This window comes from Parasteatoda tepidariorum, chromosome 2, assembly GCF_043381705.1.
Source record: "Parasteatoda tepidariorum isolate YZ-2023 chromosome 2, CAS_Ptep_4.0, whole genome shotgun sequence".
Classification (NCBI taxonomy): Eukaryota; Metazoa; Arthropoda; class Arachnida; order Araneae; family Theridiidae; genus Parasteatoda; species Parasteatoda tepidariorum.
The window spans coordinates 61,882,036-61,906,692 of NC_092205.1; the positions used below are offsets into that span (position 1 = coordinate 61,882,036).

Here is a 24,657-nt window from a genome sequence, read left to right on the forward strand (position 1 = left end):
TTTGTACCAGTACTGGGTGATGCTTCAAGCAATCGTAAACTATCAATATTTTTTAATATCATGATGATGATGTTATAAAGCGTACGTCTATGGTATATCGTGAATATCTTGTGTCAAGATTAATATCGAGTGTGCAAAAACTATCGACAACGAAACATGATCATTATCGACAATAATGAAAACTGAATACGAAAAGATGACAATCATCATTCATAACGTTGTTCATTGTTAAGGTACAATCGTAATGATTGTTGGTTAAAAATGTTAACGGGAGTGATTCACTGCTAGATTTTTAATACAAAGAACAATGGTTGGAACGGCCGGGATAGCCTGGTCGGTTGGGAGCTGGGCCCATGTCCGAGAGTTCGTGGATTTGAACTCCGCCGACCGAAGACTCCCCGTGTTGTAAATGGTGACTGATGCGCGTTAAATCTGTCGAGTCGCAAAGTCCTCCATGTTCCCATAACAAATCATAACCTCTGGGGGTACTGGATTAGAGATAGATCGTTCTCTGATTGAGGTCAAAATTACGATCTGTGGATAAATGAATGGATGCATGAATGGGTCCGCCACATAAACGGGTGTGACATATGGGTGTGGCAGAAGTAGAATTCCTGGCCATAGATGGTGCCACTGGAAAACAAGAACAATCGATCCTCTCCCTAAACAGGCATACGTCATTAATAATGGTTGGAACATTGAATCATTTATTTACAACTAATACGAAAATGATGCATGTTATTAAGTTTTCCTGTCCTTCAAATTAATGAGCAGCATTGTGTACAACTCATTGCTAGCGATGTGGTATAATTTGTCGTTTCTGATCCCGTAAAACTTCAGATGAAGCAATCTAGTGCCTGAAGAATCTTTGAAACACTTCTGAAACAAATGCTTGGAGCGGTTTTTCAATCTCAAGTTTCAAGTCTTAAAGTTCGGATACTATGGTTGACGGTATACTGTACTTTCTAGCTCCTTGGATCCATTTCCTCTTTACTATGATTAGGACAACCTGGCCACAACAAACCTGTGACATTTTAGCATCATTAGTCGAGGCGTTTTGACCACCATCTTGCCCCTGATCTGTGAGACAATGCAAGTTTTTCACAAAGATTTTTAAGATATAAATGGCAGTATTATGCAGTATGATTTCATCTACATTCTTTCTTTATCAAAATCCGTTGTTTTTGTATCGAAAAGATCATGACAACATTATACTGTCTGGATGTCACGAGAACTCTTCCAGGCAGACACATGACTAGATATTACTCTAGTTACGAAAATAAGTGACTTTGAGGATTGGCTTAGGTTGAGAGAGGTTATTCAGAGGATAGATTCTTCAATTTTCCCTCATTGGGAATAATTTTGCTGTCTTTTCATACGAAAACTGGTTTCAGGAAAATAAACAAAATGAAAAATAAATTTCATAGAAAAGGATTCTGACCACCATCTTGCCACTGTGCTGTGAGGCAATGCAGGTTTTTCACAAAGATTTTTAAGACTTAAATGACAGTGTTAAGTAGTAGTATAATTTCAGCTAGATTCAATCTTTATCAAAATCCGTTGTTTATGTTTCGAAAAGATCATGACAACATTATACTGTCTGGATGTCACGAGAACTCCTCCAGGCAGGCACATGTTAGAGGTTACTCTAGTTACGAAAATAAGTAACTTTGAGGATTGGTTTAGGTTGAGAGAGAGTAATATTATTTCTCCAATTCTCCCTCGTTGGGAATACTTTTGCTGTCTTTTCATACGAAAACTGGTTGCAGGAAAAATAAACAAAATGAAAAGAAAGTTCATAGACAATTAATAATGAGGGTTTAAGTCTAGAAAAAGACTGCGTCATAAGCAAATCACGCCCTGCAAACTATATCTAGAATAACCAGAGCATAAATTCCTTCATTACTTTTTTGGTTAGATTAAATCATGGAGAAGATACTGTTCTGTCCTAGTCTGACTACTTGGAGATCAGAGAAAAATTTTATGGGTGATTTGTTATTTTTAAAATAATCGTTTTTACGCAAAATGATAATAATTAAAAATAATAAAACAAGTCTTAAATTAAGAATAACAGCACTATAAATAATAACAAAACTCACAAATAGATATACATTACGGTATGACATAAACTTGATTCTGGTAATCATTCATAATTAATGACATACTAAAAATTCAGTTGGTACATCCGGATCAAAAACATAACAATTTGTTGACCAATACGAAAAAAAAGGGCAACCTAAATTTTAATTTGCCTTCATAATAACTACCTGATAAATAAGGAAGGCACTAGCCTTATCCAATATCGATTTCACCATCATTTAATTAGGGTGAGCCTGGACTTCACCAGGAAGTAATAAGAGATCAATTAAAAATTATTGGAATAAGAACTTTTCAAAATTTCCTTTGTAATTTAATATGATATTTTTGCAGGCAAATAAGAAAAAAAGGCACCTTAAACCTAATTTGCCTTCATAATAACTACCTGATAAACAAGAAAGCCACTAACCTTATCTAATGTCAATTTCATCCTCATTTAATTATGGTTCTCCTGGACTTCAACAGGAAGTAATAAAAGATCAATTTAAAAATTATTAGAATGAAGACTTTCCAAAATTTCTTTTGTAATTTAATATGATATATTTGCAGGCAAATAAGAAAAAAAAGGCACCTTAAACCTTCATTTGCCTTCACAATAACTACCTGAAAAACAAGAAAGCCACCAACCTTATCCAAAGTCAATTTCACCATCATTTAATTAAGGTGCTCCTGGACTTCAACAGGAAGTAATAAAAGATCAATTAAAAAATGATTACAATAAAGCCTTTTCAAGATTTCTTTTGTCATTTAGTATGGTATTTTTTCAGAAAAAAAAAGTTAACCACAAAATTCAAAAAGATAAACATTAAGATATGACTTAAATTTTGTCCTGGTATTAAGAAATTTATAATAAACGACATACTAAACATTCAGTTACAACATCCTGATCGAAAGCACAGCAATAAATAAACATAAATACGCCTCAGAAACTCCATCAGCCGTTATATTTACCTAAGATAAGCCATGTCTCATACATAACACAAAGATAAATTTCCTCAACAAAAAAAAAGGAGCCTAAAACTTTCATTTGACTTCATAATAACAACCCGATAAGCAAAGAAGGCACTAACCTTATCCCATGACAATTTCAGCAGCATTTGATTAAGGCGCGCCTGGGTCTTCGACAGGAAGGGAAACAAGGTGGAAAAATTTAGCTCCTGCTTCTTACTTTGCTGTTTTCTTTTTATTTGTGGGCCAAAAAAGCCACGAGAAGACATTACCTGACATTAAGGTACACAAGCAATCCCACTGGGACATAGATAAGGCCCTACACTTGCCGCTGCCTATGCGCAAACAACAGCAGCATTTTTTTTTTATCTTGTGGTTGCACCATTTTACGATGTAGGGTGCTCGTAATCTCTTTTCTCTGCAACATTTATTTATTTACTTCAGCCTCCTGTGTTACCAGCTTGAACTGTGGTCAGTTGAAAACGTTTTATTGCCGTATCAAACAGAGCGAGCTGCTTGACCCAAGGGATCAAAGATTTGTAATACGATCGACAGCAATATATATATTTTTTTATGTTTAAATATATCCTATGGCTAATACGTTTAAAGATGTGCAAGAGAGTTTATTCAAAATGGCGAGAAGTAAATGTTTTATTTGGATGAGCGTCAAGTCGCATTGTTATCAACACCAATGTGGGACAAGGAAAATGTTTCTTATGATAGCCTCTGAAAGTATTGAATCAAAAGGATTATATAGATGGAGTTGTTTCATAAGAACATAGAACGTTTTATGTAAGAAACAGTTGCTATAAATATTATTATTTTTCTTTTGAAGTAATTGTTGATTTAAACGTTTAAGTCAGTTAATAACTTTTTTTTTCTTCATATCTTATAGTGAATTAAAAATGGTAGACAAATGAATTGTTTTTCATATTAGATGTCAAAGGTCATTATCTACTAGGGCGACGGGAAAGTAATGTCGTTTCAGTGCATTTGATATTTGTTTTCAAAATTTATTTTTCAATCAATAATGCATTTTCCTTCGTTAGCAAAAACCTTTTCAATACCGGATCGAAAATGAATCGAAAAAAAATTTATTGGTTTTCAAGACTAACGAATATTTTATACTACGAAACGACACACTTTCCTTTCTTTTCTTATATTTAATATAAAACACAAACAAATAATGCATGTTGTTAAATTACCGATGAAAATTCTTTTTCGCGATGGCAGCAAAAATGAAAACTGTACTATCAAGCAATGGAGCAGTTTTGAACGTTTAAATGTTCATGGTTACAAATTTCAGAATGAAAATTCTTTTTTTCTCATAAGCGACAAAAAACTGTTCATGTAAACAAACGGCTCCATATTTTTTGTTTTGCTTATGTTTATTGACTTGTTTATAGCAAAAACCTTTAGTTGTATCTTCAAACAGTTGTATCTTCAAACAGTGAAATTTATAATTGTTTAAAAGAAAATTCCGTGGATGTTAAAACAAAAATCTTAACAGTTGTATCTCCAAACAGTGAAATTTATAATCGTTTATAAGAAAATTCCGTGGATAATTTGTTCAATTTTCAAGTAGTTTTAAAATGAATATGAATCAAATTGTGCTTGTGCTAATGGATATAAATCTTGTCAAATTGTACACGAATTGATTGAAATAAGTATAAATTAAAGCTCTCACCCTATTTATATGTTGCGTATTTCAAGTGCATGACGCATACAATCAAGTGCATAACGTGAGGCTAAAAGACATGAGTATCCAAAGAAAGTGTGGAGTGAGCTTTAATAAAGAAACAATCCAAAAGGAACTACAAACTACAGATCCAGTTTCAGGGGTTGGTAAGCGCAGCAAGCAGAGGGTGCAACTCCATAATTTTCTTCATTAAAACCAACATAGCAAGAAAATGTAGCCCTTTTTATGAAAATTATCATTAAGTCCTTTTTAAAGAGTTTTCAGAAAACTTTAATCAATATACCATATAAATGGTTAATCTAGTTTCAGTAAATGCTGATTCATTCAATTTATTATTTCGAATAGTGGTAAATCGTATACTCTAAAAATTCGATATTCAACATAAAGCAAAATGAGTAAAATTGTAAGTTCGAAACGCAATTTTAGATTTTTGAATTATATTTTTCATTCGGGAGTTATTAGTTTTGGTAAAATACACTTTCATTAATCGACTAACGGTGTAATCAATAATAGTAGGAGACTTTTGCGCAATACTATTATTGATTATACCGTTTTAAGAGTGTGTAACAAATCGAATTAGGGTGTAGTAAATAATAGCAAAAATAAATAATGTAATACATTGACGTTAATGATGCTTAGTTAATTTTGGTAATAGGTACCAATCGGGATAAAAAAAATTAGCTGCGTACTAAAAAGCAAAATTAACAAAGAAAATGTGCTTATTTGTTATGGAGAACCGTAAAAAGTTGTGGAGAAATTATTGACAACAATGATGCTTAACTTTAGTAGTAGGCACTGATATTATGGAAGGCTACTGATATTATGGAAACTGATGCAGTTTTAACGTGTATCAAGCATACTTATACATAGGCACAAAGTATTTTATGAGTAAATTTGGTGCCTCTATAGCAGCTGCAGAAATACTGTATATTTTTATGTTAGATATTGAGGAAATAGGCTTTTAAAGTCACTCAAAGATATAATTACAGGAGAAAGTAGTTTGATTGTAATAAATTTTAAATATATTGTATAAATTAAAAATACTTTTTTTTCCACTGCGTACAAAGAACTGGTATTCAGCCAGTAATTAGTACAAGTTAGCTTTTTTTATAATCACTATTTATTTCATAATTGTATACAAATAATAAATTAAACTTCATAAAAATCGATGTGATGTAAAGAAGTTATCTTTTTCATAAGTTCTTTTTAATTAAAATTAAAAAAACACTCAATGAAGAAATATTATAAATAAATTCATTTTACAGGTATAAAAATTGTAGAAATAAAATAACAATTTTATTTTGTTTTTGGAGTATAAATTCAAAGATAATTTCTGTGACACTAATACATTTACGACAAATTTAATGCAATAAAACTTTAAAAACATTAAAATTTAAAACGGTTAATACTTCTTGAGAAAAAGTTTAGAAAAATGAAAACTGTTAAAAAGTCTTTTGAAAATATTAGACCAAAAAAATATTATAAATTAACTCATTTTATTCTGATAAGAAAACCTAGTAATAAAACTGAAACAATATTTTTGTCTTTAAAGCATAAATTAAAGAATGATTCACGTAAGAGTGATACATTTTTTGATAAATTTAAAGCAAAACTTTATAAATAATAAAACTTAAAAGTCATAAAATAAAGTTTAAAGAAATAAAAACTAAGCATCTCTCTTTTCGAACAAGAGTAATGCTTCAATTTTTTTAAAGTAGAAATATTTCAGTAATATATTAGAAAAACAACTATTTATGAACAAGAATAGCAAAAATGAAGCCTTGAAGGGTTTAAGAAAATGTTTAAATTCAAAACTATCAATTCAATGTTAAGCTAAATAGTTCTTTCTATTTATGTAGATAATTATTATAGCAATAACTCACAAGTTATAGATTAATCATAATTATTATAAATACAATGATTATGGTATTAACTCATAGTTACAACATCAATAAGATCTTTTATCTGATAAAGCTTTTGAACTCCTCCCAAATAAATTAATTTTATCTGGTGTGAAATCTTTTATTTATTAATTTATTTTATTTATTTATTTTTTTAGGTAAGTAATCGCATTAAATTTAATTTTATTCTCCCAAATATTTCCATTAATCATTTATCATACTTATTAATCACCATATCATTGATTTCATAAATCATAATTATAAATTTAAAAAGTTTATAATAAAAAAGTTTTTTATACTTTTAAAAGTTTCAGTTTAGTGTAATTAATCAAAGCACCATTAAACTCTTAATGTAATCTAGCTATAATAAGTAATCAAAAAAGAACGTTAAATAATCTAATACATTCTGAGTTTTTTTAAAGAAGTTTCGAATAAAATAATCATGAAATATCGTAAGTGACAAGTTTTAAAAATATGAAAATTATCTAAAATGCAAAATATTAATATTTTCATTTTGGTATTTTTGTTACATTAATCCATAAACCTAAAATTATAAGATTCTCAATATAATTTGCTTTAAACCTCTAAATTTTATACTAAAGCATCATTAACGCAGAATAAATAAAATTTATAGCTTTTCTTAAAAAAATTATAATTTAAACTTTTTCTTCGTTTATAACGTTTTATTAAAAAAAATGTTAAAGGTAAAATAATCTTTGACGTCAAGTTTCAAAGTGCAGAAAATATAAATAAAAATAAAATTTAATTTTTAATGCGTTTTTATTTTCGAAATTAATTTCGATCATTAGTTTAGAAACTCGTCCTTTTTGCTTTTTTTCGTCGTGTGTTGCTATTAATTTTATTATTAAAAGTAAATTTCATTAAATGAGGCTACGTAGCATAGTTATGACGTATCATTTAACGTACTTCATTTTTTTACGTTAATTTAAAAAGCCCTTCCTTGATTAAAAATACTTTCTTCAGTCATTTAAATAAAATTAATTAGTTGAAAAAACAGTTTCATTTAAATGTTTTATTAAAATATGATTAACATGATTAATTAATAATGAATATACATGTATGAGACTACTTAAATTAGGCATACCCAAAAAATACTTAGAATCTTTCTTTTATTTGTATTTTCATTTTTATATGAATATCATAAAATGGGATTTAAGAGATTAATTATTTTAAGTAGTAATTACTTAAACTTAAAACTAATTTCGGTAACTATTTTTCAATTGCGTTAGTTTATGAAAGTAATTAACAGAGAAACACATATTTTCTTCTTAATAGCAAAGAAAATTCAACGTTTAATTAAAAATATTTATAAGCAAAAGTTTAAATTCTATTTCAAACCTTTCTCACTGTCAAATATATAATTTATTATTATGTCTTCCTTTAATTTAAGCTATTTCTTTCATTATAGTCTTATAACAAAAATATTTAGTACTTTTCATTAAATTTTTTCAGATATATTTCTCTATATTAAAAAATCTCAATCTTAAAATTTTTCAACGTTATTTTAAATGTTCAATTTAACGTTACATTTTGCTTTGCTGCTCAAAAACTATCAGACTTAGAAACTTGAAATTACTGCAGGGTGTGTAGAAAAATGTTCAGTTCAGAAATTACGATGGAATAAAAAAAATGACATTTGATATAAAAATTTCAGAATAATTCTTCCACTTCAATTATAAAATTTTGAACAAATAAATAATTTCTATTTGCACATTACTTATTATTATATGGCATTATTTATTAAAATATGGAAAAAAATAAAGATTAATGACGAGAGAAGAAGAAAAATTATTTAAAAAAAATTATTCTTAAAAATATTTAAGAAACATTTTTATTTATCTAAAAAAACTTATTAAAATTCCGGAAAACAAAATAAAGAGAAGGTATAATCTCATCATCAGCTCGCACGATTATCTCCGCAAAAAGGAACGCTTTCTAATATTGTATCGATATCATCATCATAATCATCATCAATAGCTCGACAGCCCAGTGTGGGCCTTGGTCTTCTCAAGAATTTTTTTCCATGCTAACCTTTTTCCTGCTATTGTTTTCCAGTTTTTAGTTTTTAAGATCAAGAGGTGTTTTTCTAGGACATCTATCCATCTCAAAATCTTTTTTCTAATATCTTTATCTCTAATATCTTTTTTGTATCAATACAGGCAAAACAAAATATATCAATACAATAGAGTGAGGAGCACTCGAAAAAAAAATTGGAACGAAAATAGAAGCAAAAAATAGAAAATAAAATATAAAGAAAATACAGAACAAAACACGAAGGGAAATCTATAAATCGAGGAGCGAATTCAAATTAACTTACGCGTACTACCGGAATTTTTCAGGAATGATTTAAGATTATTCCCGAATTCCGTAGTCGAAACAAAAGTCACAGGAAATTATAAAAATTTCATAGAATTTTGCTTCTTTTTGATATTACTCAGATTGTTTTAAAATTTTAACGATAAACTTTTCGTACATTNAAGGAACGCTTTCTAATATTGTATCGATATCACCATCATAATCATCATCAATAGCTCGGCAGCCCAGGGTGGGCCTTGGTCTTCTCAAGATTTTTTTTTCCATGTTAATCTTTTTCCTGCAATTGTTTTCCAGTTTTTAGTGTTTAAGATCAAGAGGTGTTTTTCTAGGACATCTATCTATCTCAAAATCTTTTTTCTAATATCTTTATCTCTAATATCTTTTTTGTATCAATACAGGCAAAACAAAATATATCAATACAATAGAGTGAGGAGCACTCGAAAAAAAAATTGGAACGAAAATAGAAGCAAAAAATAGAAAATAAAATATAAAGAAAATACAGAACAAAACACGAAGGGAAATCTATAAATCGAGGAGCGAATTCAAATTAACTTACGCGTACTACCGGAATTTTTCAGGAATGATTTAAGATTATTCCCGAATTCCGTAGTCGAAACAAAAGTCACAGGAAATTATAAAAATTTCATAGAATTTTGCTTCTTTTTGATATTACTCAGATTGTTTTAAAATTTTAACGATAAACTTTTCGTACATTTTTAAAATATTCAAAAAATCTATCAATACATGGAATATATATACATAAAATGATAATATATCATACATAATGATAATAGTATATCATAAAATATATCATACATAAAATGATAATATATTCTTTTAAGTTATTCACAAGGTCAGCTTCAAAGTAAATCAATGGTTGACCAAAACTATACTAATTTTTCGTTCAGAAGGTGAGTGAAATTAATTCCTTAATGAAGAAAAAAAAATCAAATTAATTCAATTGAAACAATTTTTCGTTTAGAACTGCAACATTCTAAATTCAACGCTTTCCTTACCGAATTCAATTACTGAATGGCGACTTACTGATTAAAGTTTCAAATGGCTAATTTCTCCTGAATTGTCCTTTTCAAATTGAGAAAATAACTTGATATCATTAATTAGGTAACCATTCTATTTTTTAAGTAACTAAGTTTTAATTTTCTCTGCAAACGTTTCACCCATTAACTAAATTCCTTTAAAAAAGAAATAATTTCTCTCAGAGTAGTAAGCTTTTTTTTTTATGTACTTTTCGAAAAGCTACAGTTAAAAATCTATCACGTTAAACTAGCTTTTAATTATTTTTCTTTGGCTCTTCAACCTAAATTCCTTAATAAAGATATTTTGTTTTGAAATTTTTGTAAAAATACTCCTTATTTAAGCTACTTTTTCTCGAATAAGTGCCCTTACTGCTGTAAATATAGTTTTTGCGAATTTAAATTGGCTGAAACTGATGTTAAGTAAAATTATTTCAGTTTTTTGTACAATCTTTTTATTAAATTATTTTTTCCTGACTTTAAAAGGGAACTGCCTGCATTCCATGTACAATGAATAAAAAAATTGAAACTAAGTGCTTTTTTTAAAAATAAAAAAAATATGAATAAGTGCTTTTCTTTTAGCCAATCACAAGAGGATTGCCATTCAGTTTTAGTTATCGAAAAAGTTTTGAAAACATTTTGTGTTAAATTAAATTAGAATGCTTTAGCACATCAGAATATCGGAGTTTTTTTTCCATTTTTCAAAGATATATAGCATTTTCTTCCGAGTTCAATTTAGCACAATAAAACTTTTTTGTATCAAACGTTAGGAGAGCATAAACTTTTTCCCTTTTCACAAAATAACATTATATAATAAATACTCAGGTTCTTCTGTAATGCTCGCAATTTGTCTGTATTATTTGAATAAAAATAAAAGATGAAAAAAATACTGGTCCTTGTACGCAAATTACTACTTTCAGCAAAACTCAAAACGAAAACGATATTAATACCAGACTACACTGAGAAAGAAAGTGTAGTTAAAACTACCAGAATATGGAAATATTTACCGTCTTTCTGGCCCTATGGGAATACCTAAAAGCTCCGCATTTGTTACTGAAGCGCTAAGGTAATGACTTTGGTAAAATTAACAAAAAAATATGTTTTTATAGTATCTGATAAAATTTGCTTGTTTTATCATGATACCTTAGAGCGTGGCATAAAAACCATTTATTTGGTTAAATTTACTTTTTAGTTTTGTATTTTTTACTAAAGGTGTGGCAATAAGATCCATAATTTCAAAAATCGGAATTTCCGATAAATCGTTACCATATTAAAGAAAAAATTACCAAATGCATTGCTTTATGTGCAATGTTTTTGTTTTATTAACCAATTATTCTTATTTTTTTACAAGAAACGTCATTACCATACATTCCGGTAATTTTAAGAGAATTTTTCTCTTCGTATAGTACTAATTTGATAACACAAAAAAACACAAAACACAACAGTTGTTAAGTTTAAACTTTTTATATTTGAGTATTTTAAAAATATGAAAGTTGAAATTTTACAGGAAAAAAAAACGTAAGGGCAAAAATAAAAGTTATCATTTAAGCTTTGTTTAAAGAATGATAAAAAAGAAACCAAATCACATTCTTAATCGCGAGATAAATTTAACAAATAAATTAAAATACTAATCCAAATTACTTAAAAATGGCAAATGTAAAATTTAAATTTCGCTTTAAAATCACATGTTTAGTATTAAAAAAATAAAAAATATTAAAAAAAATTTTTATAGTTTGAAAATTTTCCATTTGTAAAAATATTTTTACAAATGCAAAAGTTAAAATTTTACAGGAAAAAAATCATAAGAACAAAAACAAAAGTTGTCAGACAAGCTTTTTTGAAAGAAATTCTAAAAAAGAAGCCAAACCACATATTTATTCACGAGATAAATTCAGACATCGTTGCAAATCAATAAAAATACTGGTCTATATGACTTAATAAAAATATTAAATATAAAATTTAAATTTTAACTTCTCTTTATCACATGTTTAATATCAAAAAAAAATAATTGAAAAACTTTATTTTTTAAGATTTCTTGTACCCTCAAGGGATTGTGAGAACGGGAAAAAAAAACTTGAAATTTCTGTCATAATCTTTGTATTTGAAAGTGTTTACTAAGTTAAAACCTGGTTTTTGTTTGAATTGCGACAACAGACAAGATTTTAACACGCAAACAGCCTGTATTTCGCTTTGTAGGGTGATTCAATATTTTCTTTCTTAAGTACTTCGAGATGTAATGGTGTACTTAGACCTGGTTACACAAACTTTTCCAATCTACTTTCGGATACAATTTTTTTTTCTATACCTATTTCGACACTTTGTTTGTTCTTTTATAACAACAAAGAAATAGTGTGGAACATAAATATTTTTAAAGCACTCGCGTTTTTAAAATTTTTAGGTTCAATTTGGAGTAATGATGGTTTATTTTTGAAAATAAACTGAAGTTGAAGAGTTTTTCTCTCTTGTATATGAACTAACAGCAACAAATAAAAATATCTTTGAAGTTATACACAAAATATGTCCTTGAAAGCCAATTTATAATGAACTTTAAAACTATTTTTTATAACAAATGAATAATAAAAATAAATGACAAAATCTTTGTATTAATTCTATGAAACAAGCGATTATAGCTAAATTCAGCGAGAGTAAGATTATTCTAGTGTTGGCGTCAAATTCAATAGAATAAACTACATAAAGCACAAATAAAAAGTTTTTGAAGAATGACATTAGTTTTAGAGCTATTGATAAATTAATAAATTTTTTAGATGAATTATTTACTGCATTTTTAAAAATGTATATACAGTTTCTTATTAAATGCTAATACCCCTTCCATTATTTTACATAAACTGTGAGGTATTTTAAGTAAGTAACGAAGCAGATATCATTCAGCAATAACTATATTAAATATACAAGTGAGCGACCTTTGTGCTAAACTACAAACTAAAGTATACAACGTTTAAGAGCACAAAATTTATTCATAAAAGCAGACAGCTGTTTTGAATGCTCAAAGGGCAACCTTCATCAGTGCAACAGAGAGAACTTTTTCTTTCTGTTGCACTGATGAAGGTTGCCCCTTGAGCATCCGAAACAGCTGTCTGCATTTATAAGTAATTTTTGTGCTCTTAAACGTTGTTTACCTTAGTTTGTAATAACTATATTTAAAAAAATAAAGTGAGGAACCTGAAATGTAGTTGCTGGTGTGACGAAAACGATTTGAGAGGTTTTCATTTCTAGGTAACAATATTTGCCTAGAAATGAAAAGCTATCAAATCTTTCTCAAATCGTAGGTAACAATATTTGCATAGATATGAAAAGCAATGATAAAAGGATAATAACCAACCAGCTGTTAATCCATTTATTCCGTTTCAAAAAGCTATACGTAATAGAGAAACTGATCGCAGATGCCCTATTCTAATCGATTTTCTAAAGTTATGGAGCTAGGGGTTAATTATCAGTGGTATTTGGAAACGTTAACAAATTTCAGAAAGGCAATGAAATCGAATGTTCGGTTAACTTTCTCCCGGAATGATCTTGTTACACGACAACGCTAGACCAAAGAATATATAAGTGAATAGAACAAAGAATATATACATTATATATTTTTTGGCTAGACTACGAACAGCCAAAGCAAGTGAGGAACGTCGGTGGAAATTCAAATGGGAAGTATTAAGCCACACACCGTATAATTCAGATCTGTCTAAATGCAATTCAAACAAGCCACACTCCGTATAATCCAGATCTGTCTAAATTCAATTTAAACAAGTCACACACCGTATAATCCAGATCTGTCTAAATGCAATTTAAACAAGCCACACACCATATAATCCAGATCTGTCTAAATGCAATTTAAACAAGCCACACACTGTATAATCCAGATCTGTCTAGATGCAATTTAAACAAGCCACACACGGTATAATCCAGATCTGTCTAAATGCAATTCAAACAAGCCACACACCGTATAATCCAGATCTGTCTAAATGCAATTTAAACAAGTCACACTCCGTATAATCCAGATCTGTCTAAATGCAATTTAAACAAGCCACACACCGTATAATCCAGATTTGTCTAAATGCAATTTAAACATTTTCAATGAGATCAAAAAGCTTTCCGAGAATGTCTGTTTCAAACACTCGATGGTGTCAATATGGGATAATGCAATTGGTCATAACAAGCAGTAACAGTTGTAACAGCCAAAACAGAAACCTAACAATACAAACAGGGTATTGTGCTACTGCTGTCAAGAATGGGAAAATGCCTAATCGATTTTAAGCAAGACTTTTGAGTTTCATTAAATAATTAATAAGAAATTATTTATTGACTACACGAAAAAAAAGTATTGCAATTGAAATTAGCATTTATTTAATAAAGCTGAGTAATTACTAAATTTCCCTAGTCAGTAAAAAAATTAAACTTAACAACTCATGAAAATTTAGAAATTATTTGTTCTGATATTAGGTAAACCAAGCTTTAATAACTTTCCGAGTGCTTAAAAATTAAAATCAATTACCTCTGCATCAAATAACCATCTCGATATTATCACCATTAAAACTGTACCCCTTTCACGAAAAGCGAACATTCCGCTAACTTAACAGTTTTCTAAAACTACGTGCTGCAAAATCACGACTACTCACAAAATCTGAAACCTCCCCTACCCAAAGATTCTGACATCAGTTTCCACCAAATAAAATACTCACACGCACACATACACTCGAAGCACCCACTCAAAATCTCGAAGCTCGTTCGGCTCGAGAAATCTCATTAGGTAGCGAAGAAAAGTCTCCATTAAGAATATTTCCTTCCACACCACCCCCCAAATCATCCCTCCACCAAGACTCCATCTTCAAGATAATATTTGTTGCACAAACAGTTCTCATCTTGGATTTTCTTAAGAAAATTTTGGAACGAAATTTCGAGAAGCACAAGAGCTATTGACCACTGGGATAGAATATTCGAACACATGAAGGGGGCTCTCTCTGGCCGAAATCGATACTGCAAATGAGATGGAGAATTCTGCAGAGAAAAGTACCCTCATAACTTAAACGGCACGTTTTTGCAAATAGGGGAGATTGTATAGTGTGTATTGCATAACAAACTGTAGTGAGGGTAAATTTCCTCAATTTGGAATTTTCCCAGGGAAAAAAAAGGTTTTTGTATTGTAAGCCGTCCTGATGGCTTTTTGAAAATTCTGAAGCTAAATTCTCTACCATGAATATCTTGAAGGGAAAAATAATGTTATGAAAAATCTTTTCTCTATGCATTTTATATCAAACTTATGTATGTATATTATGTTATGCCCTAAAGGGTTGTTTTCCCCAATTTTAATAGGGTGAGAGTATTATATAGGGTTAATAGGGTAAGAGTATTGTCTGTAACGAGAAATGAAAAAGCAATATTGCTTGTAGATACTTATTTATAAAACATTCAATCCACTGTCTATATAAAAATTTCTTATTTTTGAGCGACATATATTTTTTTAAATGTATATTAACTTCATTAAAAATGTTTTTGAAGAATATTAAATTTCATTTTTGGTGCAATTAACTTTGTTCATTGTTCGAAAATTGGAACCTGCTGAATCATATTTTCTTTCAAGTTCTTTGTAACCTTAAAAGGCTGAGCGATGTGGTTACTAAACTTAACTTAACTTACTAATCTTAATGATACTATACCTTGGCTGCTACTTGACGGAAATAATATTCATTTCAGCACTAAGTTTATAGCATATTTGCACCATATCGTGGTTCACAAGTTATGTGGTTTAACTTTGAACACTTTCTATGAAACATTGTAAATATTACGACAATATTATTAACATACACTTTTTTATAGAACCTTTTTCACTTTTATTCATATAAAAAAATATCGCATGTACAAAATTAAAACGACACTTCCGCACTCACTTCTCATTCAAACAACACTTATCATGTTTTCAGAAGTGTCGTTTTAATTTTGAACCAGCGATATTTCTTTATAGAAAACTAAAAATTTGTAAAGTATTTTTATCAAGGAAAGGAGCGATAGTAATATGCGATAGTTCCTTATTTCAGTGGAAGGAAATTGAAGGAGGACTCAAAACGAAATTTAAATCACAAAACACAATTTAAATAACAAAACACAATTTAAACCACTTGCAAAGGTGTGTGAAGACAACATTGAGAGGGCAGAAAACTGAACAGAATTCTATCGACTGTATTTGCGAACGTGGATGGTGTTTGAAAACTGATACATTGTTGAGTTTTTTTACTTTCGTCACTGCACATTATTTTTAGTTTAAGTGAATACTTTTTTTAAGTATTATTTTCCGCCACAAAACTGCTTATTAATAACCTTAGTCCAAGAATAATAGGTAATTAGAGATTATCTTTATGTCTTCGTACCATCTCATATTAGAACACATTTCTTGGTTTTTCTGAAATTTTTCAACGGTTTTCGAAATTTTCAGGTTTTTTAATGTTATTGCTTGCATGGAATTATTCTTGGATAAACTAATTTTACAATTGTGTCTAAGAATTTTTCAATTCGCTTAAAAAGTTCTCGAGATATGGGCAAACTATGCAAAAAGTAAAATTAACATTAAGGGGCCCAAACTTAGGAGGCGCTCTCTTGAACAAATTGTTGGGACCATATTTCCCAGAATACTTCTATCCCCTATATTTCGGGTGTAAGGAATCATAATCCGTCGAAAAAAAAAGTATGTTTATTCACAGAAGGTACCTTTTTGTGTCTGATTTCGTCACTTAAAATATCGTCTGCACTTATTAATTACCATATTTGAGGTCAACCCCTTGAGCCATTAAGATTGAGATCTAGAGCGTGAAAATCCGATCATTAGAACAAAAGTTATTCACTGCAGTCTGTTTGTTTGTTTTTTGCGCATTGAACATAATAATAATGTCCTAATCTTATATTCTTAAAAATATAGCTCTAATCTTAAGTTTTAAAAAGATTTTCTCGTATTAAGAAAATTTCTCATAAATTGATTTTATTCAAAATAGTTTTGAAAATATAAAAATTTCAGTACACAAAAGAAAAAAAAAGGAAAAAAACTCAAGCTAAATAAATGTGGAGATTTAAAACTACTCAAATCTGTTCCGAGAAAGCAAAACACGTGACCCAAGACTACGCAATGTTCCTAGTACGCTGTAAAAGAAACTCGGGATAAAATTACGGCATAAAGTACCGGCACTTTGGGTGTATCATCCGTAAAATCCATTTTACTGTTACATCTGTTTTTACCGTAAAATCCATTTCAACGTAAAACCCTTTTATACCGTAATTTTTACAATAATATTTAATTAGAGTGTCAGTGATTTTACTGTGACTATTACTGTAAAAATTACGGTATATCAGTTTTTTATTTCATAACATGCTCCGGTAAAATTAGATTCTTGGGTAAAATATATCTTTAGTGCAGATACCGTAGTTTGATCCGGAATTGTTTAGAGTGTACGATTAAATACTACGGAATAACGTAAAACATTTTCTTTTGTTTTATTACGAGAATATCGTCCTCTTTTTATTGCTATAATATGTTTAGATATATATTTCAGTATGTTAATATGTTATATATATGTTAATATGTTACATTTTATATTCACATAACATATCTGAAACATGAGCAAGAAAATATAAACGCTTGCATTTGAAATTTATTTCAGTAACTAGTTTTAAGTAATTTTTTCCCCTTATAATAATTTTGCCATATATTTAACTGCTGCAATTTTTCTTCATCTTACATCTTATACAAAACAACACTTATTTTGATTACCATATATAATGTTTTCTATTAAAATACAAATCAATATTTTTATAAAATTGCATTCCTGAAAAGACTATTTGAAATGACAAATATTGATTTTCGCATTCATTCCTTGAATTAAACGGTGTTCATAAACCATTAGTTATGAAACTTCATCATGCATTCTTAATAGTAGCTGTTTAAACGAAACGAACTATTTATCCTCGGATTTAACTACACAAGTCTATGAATATTTATAAAGTAATGCGATATTGATAGAAAGTTAAGGAAAATTTATAGGAATGCGTGAATAATTCATATTTAAAGGGAATTTATGTATCTATTTAAATATGAACTGTTATGTTTAGCAATGCAAAATGAAACATTTTACGCTACACAATATTTGAAAGTTAAGATTATTTATTAGAACTTTATTTATTGAACTATAAGTATAATGGAAACTAATAAATTATTTTGAACATTATTCCGACTTGGGTTTTTATTTTTTTAAGTGTTAAAACATGATTCTCAGTAATTATTTCAGTTTATAGACCACTTTTATCACTGGGGAATTCTACCATCAAAGTTGACGAAAGATGCAATTATTCTGTTTTTAAACATTGATGTATAATTTTTAAAATTAAACTAACGACTGCTATTTACTTTATTTCCAAACATATAAATTTAAAAGTTGTAATCTGAACATAATGTGAAGATAAATTAGGCTATTTTAAAATTTCTTTGCATTTTTGAAACAAATATTATTACAATAATAAAAAAAATTTGATTCGGACAGCTTTTTTAGAAAGATATTTAACTATTAATAGGGATGACAAAATTAAATTAACGAGTAATAAGAAAAAAATTACTGTACTGTATGGTATTGACATTTCTGGTAAAAAAAAATAATAAAAACCACAATTCTGAAAAACGGTATTTAAACCATTCATTTGGTAATTTTTCCGTCCATATGGTAACGGTTTACAAGAAATTCTGGTTTTCAAAATTATAGTTCTTATTACCACATATTTAGTAACAAATGCAAAACTGAAAAGTAAATTTCACCCAATAAATGGTTTTTATGCCGTGCTAAGGTATCATGATATCAAATTTTACCACATTTACCAAATTTTGTTACATAATATAAAACTATATGTTATTTCAAATTTTTTCAAAATCCTTGCCAAAGCTCTTCGGTAAAAATTACTGAGCTTGTGTTCACATAGAGACGGGAACAAGGTAAATATTACCATATTCTGGTGAGAATTTTTGTTGGACTAAAAAAGTACTTATAAAAATATTTTCGATAGTTACATCATTAATTACGTCATTTCATAATGTCAAAGGTTCAACTTAAATAATCCATCATCCAGGTCCATCTATCATAGTTTTTTTAAAATTCGTAGACAATTTCATTTAGACTTTTCAATACTTGCGAATTATTTTGAATATTTTTGTGCTTCTTAATTATAAATATTGAACATTTGATTAATTTTTAATATTCATCAATATTTTTATAATATTTTTTTAAATATCTATAAGTGATTATAAACCTAATTTTATTTCATATATTTTTCATTCATTTACAAAAAAATTAAATATTAAATTACTTACGAATGATCCAACAGAATAATCTGAAAAAAAGATTGTGTATAATTAATTACATGAGAATAAAAAAAAGAGAAAGCAAATATAACAATAATCTATTTCAAGAGCACAAATTTATAATTTTTGAAAAATAAAATGTGACGATAAATGATTTTTTTTAAATATTATTAAAGTTCTTAGATAGGCCGTTTGTTCATAAACGATTTTTTTTTGGCAGACAACAATGAGAAAAAAAAAAAAAAAAGAAAAAAAAAGCTAACTCCCCAAGTAACTTTTGATTTAATGATTGGATTTTCAGGTACTAGGTAGGATTCAATCTTAATGGTCAAGGGCTTTTCATAAAATCTGCTAACTGATTTGCGTAAATGATAGTGAAAATAGCATTAAAGAGTCCAAATTTTCGATCAAAATATTGGGACTATACTTTCCGGGGACAAAATATTGGGACTATATTTACCCTCAAAATTCCTATATTCTACATTTTGAGGGTAAAGAATCCGAATCCGGGGAAAATAATTCTGGTTTATTCAGTCAAAGTACGTTTTTGAGCCTGATTTTGTAACTTAAAACCTCGTCGCCACTAATTATATAGCATATTTAAGGTGAGGCTCTCGTACTAATGATATTGAGACCCAACACGTCAAAATCTGACCATTAAATCAAAAGTTATTCAGGGTTTTCACTCTTAATTCTGCGTATTGTAGATAGGATTTAGTAAACCGTTTCTAAACATTTGAATTAAATTTTAGTATTTGCTATAGATTTAAAATATTTCAATCAAATTTCTGATCATAAGTGTAAGAGTTTTTGCAAACCGGCTTTAATGATTTCAATTAAATTTGCAATATATATATATATCTGTAAATTAATAAATAAACTAATAACACACTTTTATATATAATTTCAGATCATAAATGAAGGAGATTTAGTAAACCGGCTCTAAATATTTCAATTAAATTTGTGATATGTACGTGTAAATTAATAGAGGGCAAAAACTTCTATCAAATTTCTGATCATAAGTGTATGAGATTTAGTAAACCGGTTCTAAACATTTAAACTAAATTTTTGATATTTATATATTAACTAATAAATAGAGTGAAAATACTTCTATCGAATTTCGGATCATAAGTGTAGAAGATTTTGTAAACTGGCTCTAATGATTTTAACTAAATCTGTAGTATGTATATGTAAACTAATAAATAAACTAATAATACACTTTTATTAAATTTCTGATAGTAAGTGAATGAGAATTAGTAAACCGGCTCTAAACATTTCAAGTAAATTTGTATTATGTATATGTAAAGCAATAGAGTGCAAACACATCTATCGAATTTCTGATCATAAAATAAGTAAACAGGCTCCAAATAATTTTATATCAAATTTACGACCGTACGTTTATGTAAACAAGAGTGCAAAATAAACAAAATTAGTCTCCAAAACCCCTCAACGAAATACATGATTATCTCTAAATTAGAAAGTGTTTAAAACTAAACGTTGATTTAAACAATTCCTTCGCTACATTGTCAGAGCGTGCTACAGATAATTACTAATACATACAAGTTATTTTTCATAATTATTTTTCATCTGTAAACAAGCATATAAATGACACGCAAAAGTGCATTTAACGCTTCACAGAAAATTAAAACAATATCCTTAACTGCTTGTTAAATGCATATTATGATTGCCCAAACTTGAATGGGTTCGTGTATATAACGCCCTGAATGAAATAAATAATGAAACTTATGTATCACTTAAAGACACAAAAGGAAACATACTTTAACACTTTCTCTTTCTACGGTATTGTTTATTTCTTTTTTCTAAGGAAGTCACGACGCTCATGTGGCACGTACATGTTCGAAAGGGACAATGGCCTCTCAAGAAATAAAATTCCTCCCGACTTGTTGTTTCTAAGTCTTACGTAAAGGGTGAAGTTATTAAAGTGCATAAAAGGCAATTTAATTTTGAAAACTATTATAACTATTACGAGCTGTTGTTTATTGGAAGTGGCTATTGTGTTTGAAGAGTAGTGTTGGTGATATGTTTTCATGTCTTAAAAAGGGAAAACGTGATAAAAGATAATCAAAATTATTAGCAGTTTAAATTTTATGAAAAATTTTCGGCAATTCTTCTTATAACATTTTCTTAAGAAGTAGGTTTACAAACTCAGATTGTTTAAAAAACCTAATTGATTAAACAATAAACCGAAACATGTATAACTTATTCTACATGTTTTTCTAATTTAATTCTGCAAATGGATGTTTTAAGCTGTCTTAAAGTTTATTTGATTCTTGATTTTGACTATCATTGCTTTTTTGTCTTATTCTTATAGGACAAAAATCTTATATCATTTATAACTATTGCAAGCTGTTGTTTTTTTGGAAGTAGCTATTGTGTTTGAAGAGTAGCGTTGGTGATATGTTTTCATGTCGAAAAAAGGGAAAACATGTTAAAAGATATTTCAAATTATTAGCAGTTTAAATTTTATACATTTTTTTCAGCAATTCTTCTTATAACATTTCTTTACAAAATAGCTTACAAACTTAGAAAGTGAAAAAAAACTAATTGATTATATAATAAACCTAAAAATGTATACCTTATTCTACGTGTTTTTCTAATTTAATTATACATGTACATATTTTAAGCTATCCTAAAGTTGATTTGATTCTTGATTTTGGTAACTATTGATCTTAGCCTTTTTTCCCATTTTAACACATGTATATTTTTAGCTGTCAGAATGTTTTTTTCTATTTTTAATTTCTTTTCCTTTCTATTTTTGTATATGTCTTTGTACATATATTCAAAGATTCCTCATAAATTTGAAATGCTTTTTATGATCTATTTCTACATTCTCAGTTGTACTGAAGTTCCTTCAATCTCTTACCATACAATCTATTTCTGCATATGTATACCTTTATATGCATATATGCTTTTGGATGTAGACTTTATTTGTATATTTTTGAGTTACCCGGAAGTTTTCACTATTTTAGCATTTTTTCTTCTATTCAATACTTTTCCTTCTACAAATGTACAATTGAATTCTCCAAAAATACTCTCTGATTTGATTTCTTTATTCCTTTTTTTGTATTATCTTCATATATTTTTAAAAAGTAAAAGCTTTTTGTCATTCATAAATTATTCTTCCTAAACTGTTTCTACATTAAGTACAATTTTAATTAACAAATCTTTCTTTGGATTTTCAAATTTCTCACTACTATGTTTTCTCTTTTATTTTTACATTTGTATATTTCTAGTAGGGTCCTAAAATTTTGCATACGTGCCGAACATAAATAAATATTACCCGGCAATAGTTACCGGTAAAATTGGCCAGATCTTGATGCTAAGAAACTGGGTCAGGGTACTGTGTAATGAAACTCTTTTACCGGTTTCGAGTAATAACCGGGTAACAAAGTTCTGGGCAGGTATTAGGCAACTGCTGGGCACCCGGTGCATCTCTAGTTCTTAAATATTTAAATTACTATCTTATTCTTCGATTTTTATCTTCTACATTTTTAGGTATTCGCAATTCCTTCTATTTTGTTTTGCCTCATTCTATTTCTGCACGTATAGTTTCCCAAATGTTCTATCTATTCTTATTTTTTTTTACTCCATGTTTGCATTTGTATAATTTTAATTGCCCGAATTTTCCTACTGCTCTCAGATTTTTAAATTCTTTATTCCATTATATTCTTATTTATGTATATTATTAGATATTCGAAGATTCGCCCAATTCTTAAATTTTTCCTTCGATTCTATTTCTACATATGTATACTTTTATTTGTCGAAAGGTACTTTCAAAGAAAACGCTCAAAGCTCCAGTCCCAGAATTCTTGCATTTGAATAAATATATTACCCATACACTCTCCAAAGTTCTTCCATCCCCATACAGATAAGAAATCGCTGAAATTTCCATTTATTCATTGTATGGGAAAAATACAGATATAGTACCTCAGAAGAGTAATTCGATACTACCGCGATTTTCAAAGCATTCGATATCGAAAGTGTGAGAGAAAAATGAGCTCATCAAGTGAAATATATTTCATTCAAAGAAATTGGACGGGAAGAAATTGAAACTCTGATTCTATGCACCTGAGACTACCCTCTCCTCCTATACCCCTCTTCGCGATGAATTGAAGATAAGATTAATGAATATGAAGGGGATATCAGTTTTTCTCATTTTTCTAGTTGGACTTTGATTTCGTACGCGCGTGCCCATGAGTGACGTCATTTTTCACACGCTTCAAGAGTTACTGCCATTCTTTTTTTGCAATTTCAGGAGACTTATTTTTGGGTTGCAGTTACTGTCATCAAAAAGAAATGTAATAATTGCCATTGATTTGTGACAAACGGAATATCTAAATTAACATCATTTAACTGAACTATCGAAATAAAATATAAATATTTGTTTACTTGAAACTACCAATTAATGTATAAGTAAAATTCAACATAATAAAAATTTTAATCGGTAAGGTTATTTTAGAACAGTTATGTATGAGGTATATAATATCACAATCCCCGCGAGGTAAGGATCAGCTGATGTCGACAGCTGTCTTCTTCTGCCCACCTGAAATATAGAAATTGGTGCGTATTTCTAGTTTGTGATTGAAAAGTGTGCTTATTTCTGTTCTACTGCAAATTTAAATTAGTTTTGGTTTCAAAAAAATATTTTTTTTCCTGATGACAACACCAATTAATATTACTTCTTTAAAATTAGAGGTTTTTAAAACGGGCTTAATAACAAGCTTTATGTTTACGGCTTCAAGGGGGGCAAAAATAGTCAATTGAAAACGTCAGTTGATGACGTACTTTAAACCTGAATCTCGCGTCTACATTTTGCATGAAATACCGTTAAAAGTTAAATTCCTTAAAAAAAGTCTTTGTTTTATAAATAAAATATTCACATTTATGATGGGCACTAATTAATACTAATGTGTTCATAGCTTTTTCTAATGTTTCACTTAATATTATTTCTAATAGTAAATTTAATTATTATGAACTAATGTCTTTTTTTTTATGTATTTTTCAGTCATACAAAGTATTTTCATCAAAATGAACATTATCGGAATTAAAAATACTAATTATTTCAGCCATTTTCACTTCCAGTTATTTTAGAACAGCAATGGTGCGACTTTAAGCTATCTATCATCTTACCAAAATAAACTTGATTAAGTTGCGATCAATTATTCTCAAATAGACAGACGAAGATAATCTTGTAATTGGCTTACGAGGGAATGAAGTGAATCTGTTCCAGAAAGCTTCTTCATTCTCTTTAGTTTCAGCAAGCAGCTTACATGTACT

The 24,657-nt window shown here is 28.6% G+C and overlaps 1 protein-coding gene across 6 annotated transcripts in view; it reads right to left on the bottom strand.

The window, feature by feature from the left end:
* LOC107451346 (latrophilin Cirl) overlaps positions 1–24,657 on the bottom strand; it is a 627,655-nt gene that overhangs the window by 514,765 nt on the left and 88,233 nt on the right. For 5 of the 6 annotated variants that reach the window (XM_071177653.1, XM_043039805.2, XM_071177651.1 and 2 more), the window contains exon 2: positions 19,369–19,388. The exons of the other annotated variant lie outside the window; for it this stretch is intronic. The gene's annotated coding sequence lies outside the window, so the exon portion shown is untranslated. The remainder of the gene's footprint in view (positions 1–19,368; positions 19,389–24,657) is intronic. 6 annotated transcript variants of the gene reach the window in all.